The sequence below is a fragment of the Xenopus laevis genome, chromosome 1L (assembly GCF_017654675.1).
Source record: "Xenopus laevis strain J_2021 chromosome 1L, Xenopus_laevis_v10.1, whole genome shotgun sequence".
NCBI lineage: Eukaryota > Metazoa > Chordata > Amphibia > Anura > Pipidae > Xenopus > Xenopus laevis.
This window is the reverse complement of record NC_054371.1, coordinates 119807387-119815181: the sequence shown is the minus strand read 5'-3', so window position 1 is coordinate 119815181 and position 7795 is coordinate 119807387.

The following is a 7795-nucleotide window of genomic DNA, read 5'->3' as shown; positions in this document are numbered from 1 at the left end:
TGCTCCTCTTCCCCCCCCCCATCTCTGCTGTAATCTGAGCCCAGAGCAGGGAGAGACTCAGGCAGGAAGTGATGTCACACCATGTTAATACTGCAGCTGCTATCCTAAACAAACAGAGAGTTTCTAGAGCTTTTTACTCAGGTATGGTAAAACATTCTACAGAATAAATATAGCATTCTAGCTTGCACTATTGCAGCTAATCTATTGGCAATAAAATGCCTCCGTAGCTTTCCTTCTCTTTTAAAACTGAATGATTTAGAATTGTGGGTTTTTTTCATTATGCAAAAACTATTTGGGTGGAGATCCTCTTTAGAACTTGACTGTGATGTAAATGTTCTTGCCAGCCAGGAAAGTATTTTAATTAATTGGTATATTTTTATCATTTAATAACATTACATAATATGGAAGTTGTGGCAATATGCCCAAAGCTAATGTGGCTTTGTGTGAAAATGAGTATGAGAAAAAAATTTTGGAAGTGAGCAATGTAGGCCGTTCAATATATGTACAGTAGTCTGGAATAAGGCATGCTGTTGTCCAGTAAATGCTGAGTAAAACATAACAGTAAAACTGAAAAACCTAATAGATAATAGGCTGAGAGACAGAAGGGAAAGCAATATTTGCAAGGGGTTTTTACTTTTTCAATTTATGTCATAGCCAGCTTAGTGACTATCACCACAATTATTCAGTTATGGCTAAGGTTTAAGTGGATATATATTAATTCCCAAGTGTATTTGCTGTCAATATTAATGGTATATACACCATTTGGTAAAGGAAAAATATACTAAAAGAGGTAAGCGTGGACAGGTGTTACCTGGAGCACGACTGGGAAATGATTGCATTAGACTAAGGGGTATGGGAAATTAGTCCTAGTAACTACAGACTATGAATATATTTTTTTTCTGTTAGTTCAGATAGTGTTTATGCACTTACAGTGTTGTACTGGGTTAGTTGGGGTCCACCAGGAAAGAGCCCACCTCCAGCGCATCCAGTCTGTCCCTGTGAACCTTTTATGCAGCTTTGTTACATAAACCCAACTGAATGAACTCAAGTCAAAAAGGGGGTATGTTTTCCCTTTAAGTTATAATACAATATAAAGATTGGATCACAGACTAAACTAGACATTCTTGTCAATAAAGGCACTGTTTAGACACTAGCAAAAGGAAACACCAACCTGACTAATAAATAAAATGTAAAGTATTATTAAATTGCAGGGTGCTTAATAATACAACCACTACAAATAAAATAAATTTCAGAGTTGTGATTGGGAAATTTTTTGGAGTTATCATACAACCCTTTACCCAAGATTTACGGTACTTTCAACAAAGGATGCTTTTGCATTTCTATACAGTTGTATTTGGCTCCAATCAGTCCTTCCCGTCTGCTGTTTCAAAATGCTAATCAGTCCTTCCCAGCTGCTGTTCCAAAACGAGTGCACCACTTCTGAACCAGGCGGTAGCACCAGGGTTCCCACAGTAGGTTGCTTTGATCGCTGCAGTACAGTTGCACTGAATGAATAGGATGAATATATAATTCCCATGCTGGAAATTACACCAAATGGACATTGAAAATGTTGCATCCGGAACAATTGTGCCTGGAATTGAAACATTGCTTTGATGGGGAAATAACATGGAAACTGTCTGCTTGATCAGTTTGCAGCAGTAAATGACCCCTATAGTTTCTCTTTAAAAATACAGTTAATCAGTAGGAAGTATAGTTTCATAGGGAAACAATACATTCACAGCAGATAAATCTCACTGAGTGAGTGAGTAAATAGATCAATCTGTGCGGTGACGTCCTGGGAATGTTTTTCTCATTTTTTTTCCCATGTGATACAGGATATATATATTATATCCTGTATATATAGCCTAAATATTTACAGTATATACAGTACACATTCAGATATTTATACGCACATATTCATGTGTGTATTAGCATTAGTTCTGTATGCTTTCAGAAAGAGGACTGTTCTGGAGCTACCTGGCTCCTCTGCAGGATGTAGGGTCTCCCTTGACGTTGCAAAGCTGTAGACACTGCTGTAGAATTGCTTCTGGCTAGTTAGTGACCTTATTCTATGAAGTCTATGAGTCCAAGTTTGTTAATGTATATCCAAGCTAGAACTGACGGACCAGCAATCAACCAAGGAGGTAGTGACATACGTCACAGGAAAAGTACTGGTTCTATTCCATTCTCCCTTTCTTTTCAGGGTGTGGTGGATAGAGTATATATGTTCTGTATAGCAAAACTGCTGTGCAAGGTTCAAAGTCTACCTGTATAATATAGAACTGGGCAAGTTTCTGCTATTCATCTTGCCTGTAATTACATTTATATTACCTTTTTTGTGCTTTAGCCAAATAAAGAACTTGGAGGTGGGATATGCAATAAAAGGGGCAAAGTTTGCTATTGGTCTAAGTCACATAAAGCAGCCAATTAGCAGGTAGCATTTACTTGTCAATCTGAATTATTATAGGATACAGTTGACAGTGTGTGCAGACTCCTGCTAAAGGTCCTGATACCTGAACAAAAACCAGTGTACTTGCAAACCATACTCATGCTATCAGACATTTGTATTTAACATTAATATACAGTTTTACTCCTGACTCCTTAAAAGCCTTGGTACTGCATTTTCTCCACTTTTCTCAAAAAGTTTATATATTTTAAATTAGTTTGAGTGCATCACTCCGCTTGCAAGGGAAAAAACATTGCTTTTCGACCAAGTTTTCTGTTCTGCTTCTTTCAAACAATTAGGAGCTACATTTTGTCTTTAGTAATGAGTGAAACTGCCATGGAAATGTTTTTAAAAACCACAGAAAGATTTGTGAAATAGCCAAATTCTTTGGAGTCAACGGGCGTTTTTGGCAAAGTTATTTCTTGCGCCAAATACATTGGTGTCAATGGGTATTTTAGAGTCAATCTGCTCAGTGTAGCTCCACACAGGTCAATGCTGGGGCTATTAATGGAGCTACACAATGGAGAGGAGGACAGTGGGTCTGTTTTTCTTTTGGTGAATACAAAACACATGCTGAGGAAAGCAGATGATCCACTCTGTGTGCCCTTTACCTCAGAGTAAATAGGTGTTTTTCTTGTGCTAAATGTATGGGAGTATGTGGGCATTTTTTCCCACAAAAAAAAAAAACATGATATCAAAGGATAGAAAAAGCCCTCTTTTAAAAAGGCTGCAACGGTACCCTCATTATTTTATAGTGCTATTACAAAACAAATTCTTGGTGGATGCATGGAGGGAAACTCAGCCACTCAAAAGAGATTTTACTTTTTTTTCCCATCCACACAAATCCTACTCGAGAATAGACATGTTCCTCTTAAATAAACCTATGGCCTCTGCCAAACTTGAACCTCAATAAATGTTTGCCCTTGGTCTGACCACTCTATCGTTAAACTCCAGCTACAAAATATTTCACCTGGACCGCAACAATATATATATACAGAGACTAGACAATACCATTCTATCTCACCCCAAACAGCAAAACAACTAGAAAAATAAATTCAGTCCTTTTTTCAATTAAATAAAACCCCTGACATTAAGGGGGTTATTTATCAAAGTCCGAATTTATCTCAATATTTTCTGCTACAAACTCCGATCAAATCCGTTCGGATTTTTAAAGCTTATTTATTATTACATTTTGCTGAAAATTAGCTTTGCGGGAAAAATTCTGAATTTCTGATTTTTTCATCCGATTTTCAAAATGTTTTCGTAATTTTCACCCAAAAACTCTGAAAACTTCGAGGTATTGCACGAAACCCAGTGTACATCAAAAAATCATTGGGACTTATCCAATTGACTTATATGCAACCTAGACAGGTCTGAGATGCCGAATTTTCAGATTCTGATTTTTCCATTCCTGGGGGTTTAATAAATTCCGAAAAATTTGTTATTTTTTAAAAGATTAAAAAGATTTTATAAAAAAAAAAAGTTGCATTCGGTGTAAATAACTCCCTAAGACTTGCACACTGTGGGCTGCCCATAATGCCTATACCCGAGGCCTACTGATACAAGCCTCAGCAAAACATAAAAAAATTAAGAAAGAAAAAATATTATCCTTGATGTCGCAATTGATGCAACTTGAAACAGCGAAAAATATTAAGCAAAAATATTTTCAAAAGGCTTATAATGCAGATACAATGTTAGCTTGTAAATTAAATAATAAATTCTGCCAAACCCCCTTCACGCAAATTAGAACTAGAGAAGGTGCTTTAATGGCCAACACAGACAAAATTGTAGCTGAATTCTTCATTTTATAAAACATTATATGAACAAAAGGCAAATCCAGCAGCGCAGGTAATCAACAATTTCCTCAATAGCATCCCTCTCCCTAGATTATCACAATCCCAAAAGGATATCATCTTTAAACCAATAGATATAGAAGAAATAACAGAAGCTATTAAGGAGCTCAAATTGGCAAAAGCTCCTGGACCTGATGGGTTCACTGCCAAATATTACAGGATATATGTTCAACAATTGCCCCCAACTTGATATCCCTATATAGTGATATTATGTCTGGAAAAGAGACTTTTGATTTTGACTTCCAATTAGCCCATATATCTGTAATACCTAAGCCTAATAGGGATAAGACACAATGTAAAAAATTCCGTCCTATACCGGTGCTTAATATTGACCTTAAATTGCTAGCAAAAATATTTGCAGGAAGATTGAACCTGATATATAAAGATCAAGCAGGTTTTATTCCCAATAGTCAAAAATCTGATACAAGCAAAAAGAAGGACACTCTTTCCATGCTTTTGTTGCTTATCTAATGCAATCTATACAAGCATATAGGTTCCCCACCACTTTCTTAAATGTCATCAAAGCACTATACCATTTCCAGAGTGCCTGTGTTCAGCACATAGGCTTCCTCTCCGTAAGAATTTCGGATTAAGAGAGGCAACAGTCAGCGGTGTCCTCTCGCTCCCCTATTGTTTGCCCTAATTATAGAACCTCTGGCAGCCCATATCTGTCAGCACAAGTATATTTACAGTCTGCAAGTTAGCAGTACATATCACAAATGTGTCCTATATGCTGACGAGTTACTGTTACTAGTTACCAAACCTATGATGTCTATCCCTAACTTGCATAAAGTACTTACAGATTTTGGTTTTATCTCAGGCTTGAAAGTTAATTCCCAGAAGTTGGAAGCATTGAATATGAATGTGCCACCACAAAAATTGCTAGAAATACATTTTGAGTTTCAATGGCTAAAAAGCATAAAATACCAAGGGGTACAGATCACTCCTGATTATAATAGCTTATCTACAGCCAATTATCCAAAGGTATTCAAAAAAATATCCACTATGCTTCGTTCCTGGGAATCTCTGAAATTATTACCGCTAGGTAAAGTTCATGCCTTGAAAATTTCTACCCTCCAACACCTATTATACTTATTTCGCACATTACCTGTAAATCTCCCAATGAATCTCTTATCCAAGCTACAGTCACAGTGTCGGAAGTTTGTTTGGGGAGGCAAATGTGCAAGGCTAAAAGTGAGTGTGACTGATCGTAACAGACATAGAAGGAGTTTGGAAATCCCAAACTTCCGGGTCTACTTTGTTGCAGCCCAATTAGCCCAGATGGTGGAATGGTATGTTATAGATAGCTCACCACCATAGCTCTGGATGGAATTACAACGATTCTCGATGGGAAATACTCTTCTTAGCAATTTATTATGATCTAAGGCTACTTCGCATGTTTCTTTCTCACCTAGGGTGAACCATTCATTACAGGTCTGGAAGAATATCCGGGACACATGTCCCTTTATCTCGCCCCATCGCCCAGTATTATCCCTGTTGAATAACCCAGAGTTCCCTCCAGGATGCGAGAAGGGAGCCTTTATGTGGTGGTGACAGAATAACTTCCATAACATACATCAACTAACCCAAGAGCAAAGGTTACTATCCAAACCCTACTTGAAAGGTACCATATGCCCACCTTAGATACGTCACTACTACGTGTCAATAATGGGGAATAAATCTTCTGATTTACCCTCTATGCTTACATTCCCTCCCCTACATCCTAATACAGGAAACATCCCAGAAGGTTATGACAAGGTGTTATCTTGTTCCTGAAAGAATTTTGAAATGGTAACCAGCAGCGCCTTCAACGTGCTTTAGGGGTTGTGGTCAAATTGGTTCTCACTTACAGATAGATTCTGGACTAGAATCTATACAATGAATACAAGTTTTACAGAGTTCAATCTTATGAAATCTCCTGCAGAAGCATTGTCTCATGGAAGAGTGTCAAATATGGTAGGAAGCTAATAGGCCATATTTTCTCAGCTGCCAAAGAGACCATAGCTAAGGCTTGGAAGACACCTTCATTAGACCTCCAACAAGTCAAAACCAGGCTCGATAATTACCTGGTGATGGAAAAATGGACAAGATTAGATATTAGATAAGATTTGGGATCCATGGTCCCATTTTAGAGGATTAACAGAGGGATAACCTCTTAATGTAACACTTACTAATGGAAGGAATAAAGTTTTGACTGCCCGTTATTGTACTGGCCCCTTTTACAGGACTAAATACAAGTGTATGTTCATATGTACTGCAGTTACCCCTATGGATACAAACTCCACAATGATGCTTGTTTTGGTTGGTTTCAAATTTTCTTTTTATTTGTCTTTCTTCTTTCTTTTCTATTTTATTATTGCCTCTCTATTTTCCACACTGTGTATGTAACACATGCTGTCTTCATAAAACAATATATGCTAACCATCATACAGTGGGGAAAACAATACAATGCTGTAACTTTTCTACTTTTTTTGTATGTTATGTAATCTGTATCAAGCAAATTAATTCGCTTGTGGCACATGAGGGAGGCTAATGCTTTATACTTGACTGGGTTACATATATATCAGAATAGTTCTGCACAATCAATGCATTTCTATGAATTCCCTTTGTGTTTTTGCAGCCCACTATGGAGCAGGATGTAACTAATGTACAGTTAAACATTTTCCTTCCATTCAATACCGCCCATACCCTTCATCTCCTAACTCCACCCGTCTGTGAAACAGTTTACAATAAAGAGCCTCTGAAATTCCCATTATAGTGAATCCTCATGTGAAGCAGACTGTATTTTACATCAGGATTAAAGTGTCTCTGTCTCTGTGATCCAGTAATGAAGTGAGATCATTTTTGTTGAGCAATAAGTAGAGGAAGAACTTAAACACGACTAAAGTGGCATAATGTCTGACTTTTTATAACAGCTGTATTGATCTAATCCATTGTAAAAAAAATGAAATGTTGCCCATAATAGATAGATTCCTTTATTTGTCACACACAAAGTTATCCAAGTACAACCTGTAGTGAAATGTACCGTGATCATTCCAAAATGATTTTTTTAAAATAACAACATACTCATGCAAAGGAAAATAGTGCAAACCAAAATTGATAAAGAGGCCCACATAACACAGAAACCCCTAATATACCCATCACAGTTACCCATTTCTTCAAAAAGTATGAATAATGTCATTTTCTATGCTGAAATCCAGCTGGTTAACAGTTCTTCTCTTTCTGCATCATTTGAAATCCTGGCAGGGAAGGAGGTATTAAAACAAATTGTAATAACTTCTTCACCGCTTACAGACAGCATGCAGGAACTACATAGCCCACAATGCTTTGCACTGTGATGTTCCTTTCCTTATTCAAATCATGTGTGCAGGGAATTGTGGTGTTTGGAGGATGCATGCTAAGGAAAGATGGCTGTTGATACAAAGTAACAGTAGTTAGTCAGCTCAGCAAAGTAGTCAGACAGATCAGCAGGAGAGCAGGGGTCTAGGCTTAGTGA